Source organism: Leiobunum rupestre, chromosome 2 (genome assembly GCF_980474605.1).
Source record: "Leiobunum rupestre chromosome 2, qqLeiRupe1.1.hap1, whole genome shotgun sequence".
Taxonomy (NCBI): Eukaryota; Metazoa; Arthropoda; class Arachnida; order Opiliones; family Sclerosomatidae; genus Leiobunum; species Leiobunum rupestre.
Genome location: NC_143385.1, coordinates 19083338 through 19096322, shown reverse-complemented (window position 1 = coordinate 19096322; position 12985 = coordinate 19083338).

The window sequence follows — 12985 nt, the reverse complement described above, 5'->3', positions numbered from 1 at the left end:
GGTTAATAATAAAATATGAATACATAGATATCAAAACAATGCTAAAAATTATAAAACATAAACAATAAAAAATACAGATAAAAGAAAACAAAAAAAACACAGTCAATTCTCGAACCCCAAAAAGGCCATTAATTTTGAACGGAATAAAGAATAACTTTTTTCGGGGACGATCTCACTAGGAAGCGAATTCCAGTCGTTAATGAAACTGCTCGAAAAGAAATTAAAACGGACCGAAGATTTAGATTTGGGTTTACGAAGTTTTAGCGAGTGTCCACGGGTCCTGGACTCATCGCTTAAAGAAAAATAATCAGAAAAATTTAATTCTAAATTATTGTTAAAAAACTTGTGCAAAAGACTTAAATTGTTAATTCTGTGACGAATAGGAATAGAATGAATACCGAGAGAATTTAGCCGGGAGGTAGCGGGGAGCTTTTCAAATTTTGTAACCAATTTTGTAAAATTATTTTGTGCTTTTTGCAAATTGGAGAGATCAGTGGATAAGTGTGGAGTCCAAACGGGGGAACAATAATCGATAATGGGGAGAGCGAGAGAATTGTAAAGCTGTTTAATAAGTTTGGGGTTCCGAAAATTCAAATTACGACGAATCAATCCCGCCACCGAACGAACCCGTTTTGTAACCTTGTTGGTGTGAGCAGATAATTTAAGGTGAGGGTCAACAATGACCCCCAGATCGCACTCGGAAAGCGTAGAAGCAATAGGAGTACCTTTGATATTGTAAACAAAAGTAGGATTATTGCGTCCCAAATGAAGAACAGAGCATTTATTGGTGTTGAAAGAGAGCCCGTGACTAGCAGCCCAGCTAACCACCGCGTCTAAGTCATTCTGCAACAAGAGGGAATCAGAGCGCGATCTAATTTTATAGGAAAGCTTCGAGTCATCAGCAAAAACCAAAATAAGCGCAATAACGACAACACTGGGTAGGGAATTAACAAGCACATTAAAAAGTAAGGGACCCATTTATCTATAGAGCTCCAGGGAGATGCCTCGCCCTGAAGAACCACCCTATGCTTTCGATCTTTCAAGTAATTTTCAATCCATTTCAAGGCATCACCGTCTATACCCGCATTACGCAGAGCATCCAGAATACAAGGGTGGGGGATGGAATCGAAGGCTTTAGAAAAATCTAAGTAAATAATATCAACACTATAGCCTTCATCAATCCATTTAGACCAAATATTAGTGGCCTGTAGCAAGTTGGTAAGGCACGAACGCCTTGAAAGAAAGCCATGCTGAGATGGAGAGAAAAACTTAGTGCGATGAAGGAAGGATGTTAATTAGTCAAACGCTATATGTTCGCTAAGTTTAGGGGCCTGATTAAGGTTGCTGATAGGGCGCTAGGTGGTAGGATCGGATCGAGAACCCATCTTGTGAATGGGAGTTACATTCGCCTCCTTCCAAGAAGGGGGAAGCGCGCAGCTGGAAAAAGAGCGATTAATAACTAGGTATAGGGGGAAAGCTAAAACACTAGATAGGGATTTAAGCCAAAATGGGTGAATCCCATCGGGCCCAGGGGATTTGGAAGTTTTAAGTTTACCCAAAAAGAAGACAATATCGGGGGGTTCACACGTGAAATTCCCAAGAGTTTCCATGGGGCTTACAGAACCATTGGGGATAGACACCGTGAGAGAAGGATTCAAAACTAAGGAAGAGGCATTAGACCGGACAGTGGAAGCAAAAAAAATCATTCAGGACCGAAGCCGCCTCGGATAACGAAGCAGTTACAGAACCATCAGGTTTTTTCAACTCAGTGATTGGGATCCTAGAAGTACAAATTTGGTTCACGTGAGTCCAGAAAGACTTGGGGTTCTCGCGTATTAGAGATGTCAAGCTAGACTCATCTTTACGACGTAAATTACGAACGTGGGAGGTGTAAGCATTTCTAGCTCCATGATACTGATTGTGAAGGGCATCCAAAACACACGACGGGGCAAAACGTTTTTTAGCTTTAAGGAACCGATCCCAGGCAACATTCTTAAATTCTCTGCCACGAAGCGTACGTTGGTTGGGTTTGGGCTTAGAGGGAGGTTTACGTAACGGAACAAAACGGTCAATACCAAGATTTATGACACTAAGAAAAGCAGACCAGGAATCGGATAAGTCATCAGAGCCCAAAACAAGTGACCAATCGACGGAACCAAGGAAGGCGGGAAAAGACGCGTAGTCTCCCTCAAAAAAATTTGGCCGGGGAACAAAAACAGAATTAGACCCACACAATTGAACTTGAAAATGAACAACGCCATGGTCACTTTTGCCGAGGGCTGCAGATAACCTAACCACAGGGTCAAAGGCTAGGGACAGATCGGAGGTTAAAACTAAATCTAGAATATTGTCCGTACGGTAAGGACCGCCGTATCTTGTAGGGGAATTAACAATTTGAGTTAGGGAATTATTTATCACACAATCAAGAAATGTTTTTGTAAACCGACAGGCTTTCGGGGTAGATATTACAAACAAGGGTAATTAAAATCACCAACTAGTAATAAAGAAAGTTTATGACGGACGCAATAGCTATTAATGGTTGAAATAAAAGTGCATAAAATTCATGGTTATTATATTTAGGGTTATTAGACCGATATAAAACACCAATAATAGTAACTGTGGTAGGAGGACAATAGCGAGTTAGAGAAACAATTAAAATATCAAGGCCCTGTTCACTAGGGGTAAAGTGGTCTAGATTAATGTCCGAAAAAGATCAGATACTCGCGGTGAAAGAGTTCTCGACATAAACAGCAACACCACCATACGCGCTAGAACAGCGATCTTGACGGAAGAGATTGTAACCGGAGATATTGTGTTCAGCGTCCAATTGGTCCGGCGTCCAGTGTGTTTCGGTTACCTTGTGAACTTGGAGAATGTGCGTGAGCTCTGTGTTTGTAAACAGAGGTTAACCCTTGAGCATTAGTAAGTAGAGCCGACGATGACGTAATAGAGGGGCCACTCGAGGATATCCGAGAAATTGCTGGTAAACGTGGTAGAAGAGACTCTAAGCACCGGACTTAAAGAGAGGGTTCAGGTCGAAACGGAGCGACGAGCGCGTCTAGACGAGAAACGTTGGTTAAGAGTCGCGAGGTAGAGTTTGATTGATCGGGAATTAAAATCGGAGCACTGTGATGTAAAGTAGAGAGTCTGATAGTATAGGCGGAAGGTGAAAAAGTGATGGGCGATTGCGTGATTGGCGAATGCGTGACGGGTGAATGCGTTATTGGCGTATGGATGACGAACGAATGCGTGGTGGGCAAATTACTGACAGGTTGAGAAGGTTGAGAACGGCGTAGTACCGCTACACGTTTTTTGGGCTGGTAGGTGCGGTTTTTCTAGATAGCGACGAAGAACGTTTCTGCGAAAGTTCACTTCGAGATAAAACTGTGCCATCACGTATAACTAAATTAGTTTCTCCTTCTGCCAAATGTCAACGAAGTTCCTCGACCGCTTTGAGGTGCTTGGATTGTTGGAGTTTCGTGCGGTCAATTGAGCATGAGAGTGGCAACTTTGGATCAGTCGCGCGAAGAGACCTCATTCCCGAAAGGAACTTGTGCTTGAGAGTGAGAGAGGGGAAAACCAACTTGACGAGACGCGGAGCAGAACGTTGTAAGTTTCCCAAACGTTTAACAAAAACGTTAGAAAGTTCGGAGTGTAAAAATCCAATATCCGATAGAAGGCCACGAACGTTAGAAACATCGTTGTTCGGTGAGGACTCCGGAAGGTTGCGTAGGATGGCGTTAAATTGGCGACGCTGAACTTCCTCCCTTTCCTTAAGCGAGTCTTCTATGCGAGCATCCAAAACAGTGGGTTCCAGGGAGGGAGCTGAATAAGTATGCTCAGGTCTGCGTAGACCCGAAGTTAGTGAAGCGACAGATTCGTCCGTACTTTTTATATCAGATTGAATCACGGAACAATGCGAATGAATTGACGAAAATTCAGTTTGCAAATCGAGTTTCAAAACTTGAAGATTGTTTTGGATGTCCAGAATCTCCTGGCCTTGGGTAGCGACATCAGTATATAGCATATCAATCATGTCCTGGTGGTCCGAAAGTCTCACATGGTCTTCACCACTTCGGGAAATCAACGAATCGACCTTCCCTTCAAGTATAGATAGGCGAGCCTCCATAAGTTCACAACGGGCAGTATGAGGGCAGATAACGTTAACCCGGTCAGTAGAACTAGGAGGCACCAAAGAAATATCACCAGACACCTTCAGCGCGTCCCCAGAGGATGGCACAAGGGTACAGCTGTCGCCAATCACCGATAAATTGATCAGATTGGAATTTGAAACCTCCAGAAGTCCAGAAGAGGCACCAGTAGGCTGCCTTAGTTCATTAATTTCATCGGCCGATGCGGGAAGGTTCGGTTGTGAGTTCTTTATTCTACCTGGACGAAGAATAGAGCCTGAAGAAGATTCCAGAGCGGCTTTCCGCGAACGAAGGTTCGGTAAACTGATAGATTTTGGCATTTCCATATATATATATATATATATATATATATATATATATATATTGCCGTTACTACCAAAGTGATTTTAGATTGCCGTTACTAACAAAGTAATTTTAGATTGCCGTTACTAACAAAGTGATTTTAGACTCGTTTTAGATTGCCGTTACTAACAAAGTGATTTTAGACTCGTTTTAGATTGCCGTTACTAAAAAGTGATTTTAGATTGCCGTTACTAAAAAGTGATTTTAGATTGCCGTTACTAAGAAAGTAATTTTAGATTGCCGTTACTAAAAAGTGATTTTAGACTCGTTTTAGATTGCCGTTACTAAAAAGTGATATTAGATTGCCGTTACTAAAAAGTGATATTAGATTGCCGTTACTAAAAAGTGATATTAGATTGCCGTTACTAAAAACGTGATATTAGATTGCCGTTATTAACAGTGATTTTAGACTTGTTTTAGATTGCCGTTACTAAAAAAGTTAGTTTAGATTGTCGTTTCTAAAAAAGTGCAATCAGATTGCCGTTACTAAAAAAGTAAATTTTGATTTATAATATCTTCGAAGCGTTAGTTATGTCTAGGTTAGCTACCCCTTTGAATAAATGTATACGTTTAACATATTCATGGACTGAATTCCAGTGTTATGGATGTCCATAGACGTATCGAATATGTCTGTGCAGGCGGGCCCTCAGCTAGTGGTGTGTTTCGAGGCACCATTTTCCCCATATTCGAACCACCGCAGTAAGGCCGCCTCCCCCTTTTTCCCATGCGAGAATTACCGTGGTACCCTTTACCCCATAGTCGCCCCCCCAGTAAGGCCTCCTCCTCCCCCTTTTTCCCAGGGGATAATTTCCATGGTACTCTTTTCCCCATAGTAGAACCACCCCAGTAAGGCCCCTTCCTCCCCTTTTTCCCCATGTGATAATTACCGTGGTACCCCCTCCACCCTTTTCAAATGTGATAATTACCGTAGTACCCTCTTCCCCCTTTTCAAATGTGATAATAACCGCGGGACCCCCACCCCCTTTGTCCCATGCGATAATAACCGTGTTACCCCCCCCCCCTTTCCCATGTGATAGTTACCGTGGTACCCCCTCCCCCCTTTTCCCATGCGAGTGTTCCCGTGGTACCCTTTTACCCGCAACAATAACTCAAAAACTCGCAGGCGTCCCAAACTTCTCTGTACTCCTTGAAACTTCCTGTGACCAATGGCTGATCTACTCTCATGACGAACAAATAAAAATACGCTCGTCCTTGAGTCCCGATTGACAGTGCGAAATTCGAGCCAGTGCGAAATCCGATCCGAAATTCCAAAAACCATCTTAATGACCAAATGTATACTTGACTTAGTATTTAGGCGAAGCGCAACGACCGCGGGTTATACACAGAGAAATTACCTTCGGCGATGTCACGTTAGACCCGATTTCTGAAATATACTCAATGACCTAGTATTAAGGCGAAGCGCTAGACATACCTTCGGTGTGTACCTCCGGGTACCTACGGCGATGCCACGTTAGAGTCGCGAACGAAAGTCAGATCAAAATGTGACGTTCACCTAGTATTAAGGCGAAGCGCTAGACATACCTTCGGTGTGTACCTCCGGGTATCCGCGGCGATGCCACATTAGAGTCGCGAATGAAAGTCAGGAAAAAAATGCGACGAAAGGGGCTTAGAGTTTTATTATGTAGATTGTGTAGATATCATTATTCTCAATATTGATTTCAATAGTTTGATGCTAATCAAATATATTGCAAATACTTAAAAATGCATAAATCTAGTTTAATAATAGGGATTAGCTAATTAGTAAATTATTAGGAGTAGGCGATTTTTTATGAATTTAAAAATAATTTAAAAAGCAATTTAACTAACTTGGAAATTTTACAAACCGAATATTTGGTTTTATACAGTATTAGGTGATTAGCGATAAAATGTTGCCCTCTACATCACAGTTTAAATTCTACAAGTCTATGAGTGCGAGATAAGGTCACCGGCAACATTTCTACATGGTATCCAATTTAGATATTAAGAATAACTGTAAACAAATAACCGGCTACCTGCGCTTCAATTAACAATGAGTTAGTCTATGGTTGTTGTTGCGTACGAAAACTGCATTTGGTACATGTGAACGTAAGTGACCCCCACCCCCTCCTACAGAGCCTATAAGCAAAGTAGAGGGAGCGAAGTACAAATTAATGTACATGTGGGTTTTCATAAAGATGTTCTCAGTACGGTTATATACCTGGTATGAGAGCCGCCCCGTCCAACTACCGTAGCAGAAGGACCCTAGCCACATCCCCTCCAACCTGGGCTGGTTTTACCTCAGGGCTGGAAGGAAAGAATTTGGCACGCCGAATAGCCAGACCCTGTAGTGCAAGAGTCCAGTTTCTGAATCTCACCTGCTCCACTTGGAGCCAAAAACGTGGTTAACTACCACCATGCACAACTCGCCGGGACAACCTTCGTTCAACAGGAGTACCTCACTCGCAAGTAAACATGGACTCTCAGAGGAAAAGGGGGATCACAAACCCTGGCTTTCCTCGAGGTACCTCCTTAGATTTATCTTTTTGTAGATTTTTCTGCTGGGTTAAATGACACCATAGCACTCAACCAGCACCCATTACCATTGCCGGAAGACATTTTCACCACACTCAACGGGGATGTTTTTCTGACAATTGGATTAGTCCTAAGCATACTTGCAAGTGGAGCTGGAAGACGAAACAAAACGTCTTTGTTCGGTTTCCACACACAAGGAAAATTTTCAGTACCAACTACTTCCTTTTATAGTAAAATTGGTTCCCAGTGCTTTCCAAGCACAAATGCACAGCTGGGCTCGAATTTTCCAAAGCTTAACTCTACGACATCCTCAGTCTGGACTTCGAAGAGCACAAGCGACATCTCCAGGAATTTTTCGGCCGTATCCAAGATTATGGCTTTATACTTCGTCTTGAGAAATGCAAGTTTATCGTGAAGCAATTTGAATATCTAGGTTTCATTATGTACAGTGCTAGACGACGCCCCGTCGCGGCGAAGATGAAGGCAATAGTTCATATGCCAGCACCCACGGTTATTTCAACGCTCCATTCGTTCCTTGGAATGGTAAACTATTACCAGGTTTTTATTAAGTGCTAATATGCGATTTATCCGAGAACCACTGGATAAGCTATTAGAGCCCAGCCAAAAATGGCCCTGGACTTTCAAATGTCAGGAAGCGTCCGAGAAAATCAAGGGAATTTTACAATCCAATCTTCTAACGCGTTCGATCCAACTCTCGATATCAGCGTGTCGGTGGATGCTTCGGACTAAGGAATTAAGTCTATCCTTCAGCATCTCTGGCCAAATGGGACGATTGCATACTTCTACGAGACAAGGTCGTAATTCTTCGAAAGCTGCAGATCACGGTTCTGAAACTCGTTCATCACGGACGTCCAGGAATTAGTAGAATGAAGTCTTACCTCGTGCTCATGCCTACTGGTCAGTTCTGGATACCCAAATCGAACATAACGTACGATATCCTAAATGCATATCGGCATTAATCTGTCCTATGTTCCTGGCCGAAAACCGACCACACATGGCAGCGAATTCACCTTGATTACGCGGGTCCTCACCACTTTCTCGCCGTGGATGCCTATAGAAAGTACCCTGAAATCTTCGCCATGAAATCTACCACGGCGTTAGCCTTAACTTCAACGCTGGGCAACCTTTTCGCAAAATTCGGTTCCCAATAAGGGAAATGGAATGCAACTCTCTTCTAGGAATTTCGCCTTGTTCTATAACAGTAAAGGGATCCAGCACATATTTTACCAGCCTTACCACCCGCCGTCCAATGGCCAGACCAAGCGTTTTGTGAGGGGTGGATAGTTCGAATTAGGTTGGATCTTTTACACCCTCCAGAACCTCCATCGTCGGTTGGAGACTGTAATATGGAACGTAAGTTCAACTGTCATCATGGAGCCAGACAGCGAACGTTCAACCTCGGAGAAACCGTATATGCCAGACAAGACCTGGTTCCGGGATGAGTTAAAGCCGTTCGGGGTGTCGTGTATAGCGTTCTCATGGATGATGGCTCTACCGAAGCGTCTAATGTCAAGCAGCGTCACCCACGACTGCATGGGTCCCGGCCGAACAACGACTCCAATGCCGTATTCATGGACTCGTTTGATCTTCCGTTACCAGCCCGAGATCCACCTACGGAAATTGGTCCAGTCCGGGAGCGTCATGTCCGATTCCAAATACTGGAGGCAGATACCCAGGTTCTACCAGAACGCAGGTTGGAACGGGTGAGGCGTATGTCTGCAACACTCACCATTCAACCGAATAGAACATCGTACGATTAATCTATAAAAGGAGGAGGTGTTGGATCGATTATATCAAAAAATAAATAATATTGTTTTTTAACCTTAGTATAAATAGTTCGATATTCCCTTGTGTATGGTCAGTGTTGTTTTGGCGTTTTAACAATAAAGATTTTGGATATTTAAAATTTTTTATTTAATGATGAGACACGATACTTCATGACTGGTTATAATAAAATTTTTATTTTACACTAACCGTAGTTCCTCGTCAGGTCCCAAAAATCCTTCTAAAAAAAGAAGGATTTTTGGGACCTCACGAGGAACTACGGTTCGAAAGCTTGTCCGCTTTTAAATGTTTTTATTTTAGTGTAAAATAAATTTTTATTATAACCAGTCATGAAGTATCGTGTCTCATCATTAAATAAAAAGTTTTAAATATCTTAAAAATAACCATGACGAAAAGTCTTAAAATTAATAATTAATAAAGATTTTGGTTATGTAAGTTCTTTAGCGTTACAACAGTTTATATTTAAAAGGTACTACTTCAAACATTTTTAACAAAAATCATTCCAACCATCAATTGATTATCTTTGCTTCCAAATACATAACGACACTTGGCTTTATTGTTTTAAAATCACCGTATAGATACAGCAATTAAGATGCTTTATATCAAACTACTTGATTATTTTTCATTCCTCATCTTCAAACTGCATGCCAATTACTGGTCATCAGAAAAAACTATTCTAAAATCTTGAATGTCAGATAAAACAAATTAATTAAATATTAATAATAACTATTATACAATTATTTTTACTAATAGTGAAGTTTCTAGTTCGTCTAACTTTATTCATTAGATTAGGGCGATATTTTATTATCCTGTAACTTTTGTATCAAATTCGAATATACGGAAAATTAAAAATTAACGTAATGTTTGTTTAGATAGAAAATAACGAAAAACTGATGTGGCATTTTTAATCAAAATCTTCCTTAAAATTCCAAAAGATATGAATTTAATAACTAATAGTTTTCGATTAACTAAATTTATCTACTGTATAGCTAAGTAAAACCAAAGGTTTTTATATTAACTTGCTTTTTTATGGATATTACTGACTTCTAATTGATACAGGTTTATTTTTCTATTATTAATGTTTTTACACTCAAACTGCCAAAAATTCCCTTTATGATGAAACAATTAATAAAGAACACTTAATTTTTAGAAATTTGACGTAGTTTTAAAATTTCTCTACCTACTAAGGAATGGAGAGCTCATTATGTTTCAGACTGTAAGGGCACAAATATTTTAAATTAAGATATCAGATAGACACGATTAAGTTTTATCACACTATCGATACAGACCACTTATCACAATATCGATTCAGACCACTTACCACACTATCGATTCAGACCACTTATCACACTATCGATTCAAACCACTTATCACACCATCGATTCAGACCACTTATCACACCATCGATTCAGACCACTTATCACACCATCGATTCAGACCACTTATCACACCATCGATTCAGACCACTTATCACACTATCGATTCAGACCACTTATCACACCATCGATTCAGACCACTTATCACACCATCGATTCATACCACTAATCACACCATCGATTCATACCACTAATCACACTATCGATTCATACCACTAATCACACCATCGATTCAGACCACTTATCACACTATCGATTCAGATCACTTTGGTAAAGTCTGTCTCTAGGCTTAAAGCGGCGTTACGGTTGGCTATAGAATTTCTGCACCTCGATTTCTTTGCTATATTACCTGTTCAAATTTTATTCTTGCCTCACCATTATCTTGGAAGATTGCAAATTAAAGTTGTTTATTGCGCGCTTCTGTAACATGACTTAATTATCTGGGGCTTCAGTACTTCGATTTAACTATAAAGATCTTCTGTGTAAGTAATTAATTTTGGCGGTTCGGTAATAGTATTTTAGTATCACGGTGTTTGGTAATGCGTATTTTACTATCGTGGGCCTCAGTAATATGTATTTTATTATCGGGGGCTTCAGCAATAGTATTTTATTAGCGCGGATACAAACCATGCTGCATTACGAAACACAGGCGTAAACCCTCAATTTTTAAATTTGATTTGATATACAAAATTATACATATATGACCGTACAACCACCTGCACTTAGAAAAATTATCCATAATTAGCCCGTTATTTAACTTAAGAACATTTCAAACACAATAACGCCAATCTGCCTGCAAAATGTATTCTTACGGGCGCCATTGGGGGCCTGAATTTGATTAAAAAAAACTTTCCTTTCCGGAGGAAGCTTTAAATTGTAAACGGGCAAGAGCCCGTAGCCCAATATGACCCGTTTCACGTTTTTCAAACATCATAAACAGGGATTTTGCCCATAGGGACTCTGCCCGCGGGCGTTTGAGCCCGCTAAAAGTGTTGCGCCCGCTCACCTCTAGTCCGACTTCGCGCTGTTCGACTGTGTCGATGTCGAAAAATTGGTTTGGTAAGAAAATTAACATAAAAACAATAGGAAGTATCATACGTATGGTTATGTTACTTCTGATATAATAAGTGTTTTGTAATCCCCGTATCGGGCACATACGTCGGTGGCTTCGTCTTCAGCTTCTGGGCTCTGAGACTAGAGACTTACGGTTACTGCAAAGACCCGGAAACTTGGCACCAAAGACCCTAAGTCTGGTTGATGTTCGCTTGTGCCTGCAGAAGATTCGTTCGGATATCAATAGATCCTTTGTCGAGTGTGAAACGTTGTGCCGGGAACCTTGGATGCCATTTTAGCACCACGTTTTTATTCTTGTGCATTTAAATGGATTTTAAAAAAATTATAATTTAATACATCATGAAATTTCCTTCATTAATTAACCTTTTAATGTGGATAATGTATCTCCTTATCCGTAAATAAATAGTCCAGTGTCAACAAAATGTTAATAAATATCGTGTAACAGGGTGTTTGGAGCATAAAATAGAGGATCAATAAATTATTCTCGCGCCAGGAGGATTTATGTTAAATATTTTCCGTTAAAGTTTATATTTAAGATTAAACTAAATCCTGAAAATGTTATTTTGATTTAATAAAACATTTCCTCAGCTTAAAGCCGCTTTGTTGATAGAGGAATGGACAACCAAGCAGACGGCAACAATGATTAAGGTTAATATAAAAAAATGTGCTACTTTGTTCAATACGTCTTTCATTTTTCTCTAACCATATACGTTTTGGATGTTAGCAGCTTTTTTCCTTTTATTCAGAAATATGCATTGACCCTTCACCCTAATAGCAATATGGGTCCACGATAACGAAGATGGTGGCGTAAGCTGTACTAATAGATGTCCTTACATCAGATATTATTCGAGATTCTACCTCGATTGCTTCCGACTACGGCAATTGTAACCTCTTCGGGTGTATTTTTGACGGCGGGAGATAGCCATGTACGGGAGTACACGATAAAAGAAGTTCGAGTTTCTCTCAGTCAAAATTATTTGACCCTCCAGACTCGTTAAGCACATCACCATCTTCCAACTAACATTTGGAATATTAATAATAATAATCAGCTAGGCTAATACCCAAGGCACCACCTTAGCCCTAAGTCAACAACGACTTTTGAAGCCATAATTCAGGTGGCCGGGTTACAATGCGTAGGAGGGTGGTGACAAGCCCTGCATGCCACACGAGCCAACAGCTCCCTACACTAACTATAACTGTTAACCTCAACAAGTTTTTATGGAAGGGGAAACGGAAGAACTCGGGGAGAACCCCTTAAACCAGCGGGAAGATAACTTGCAAACTCAACGCGGAAGGAGTTATTCCGAGTGTTCACCCAGTGCCACAAACTAAGATCGAACCCGGCTCCTATTGCTGCGAGGCGAAAGTGCTAATCACCCCGCCACCCTGCCTTAGTCGACGGCTTCATCGTAACCGAAGAAAGCTACAGGTCAAGCATTCTTGAAGTGCCTCTAATGAGTTTCAGCAAATGGACGTTTGTCTCTTGGACACGAAATTGACAAGTAATTGAACGAGAATGGTCCATACTGTTACAAATATATAATATTCGAATCTCTGCATTGGTAGAATGAAATTTAATTTTAAAATTCACATTAATAATAAAAATAAAGTTTAAAACTTTTTCCTAATTAAAGTGTGTTTCAATTAGGATCTTTTTAAGTTGTAAATTACTACGAAATTTAAAAAATTACCCATTTGGAAAGTGTTAAATGGACAACAATATAG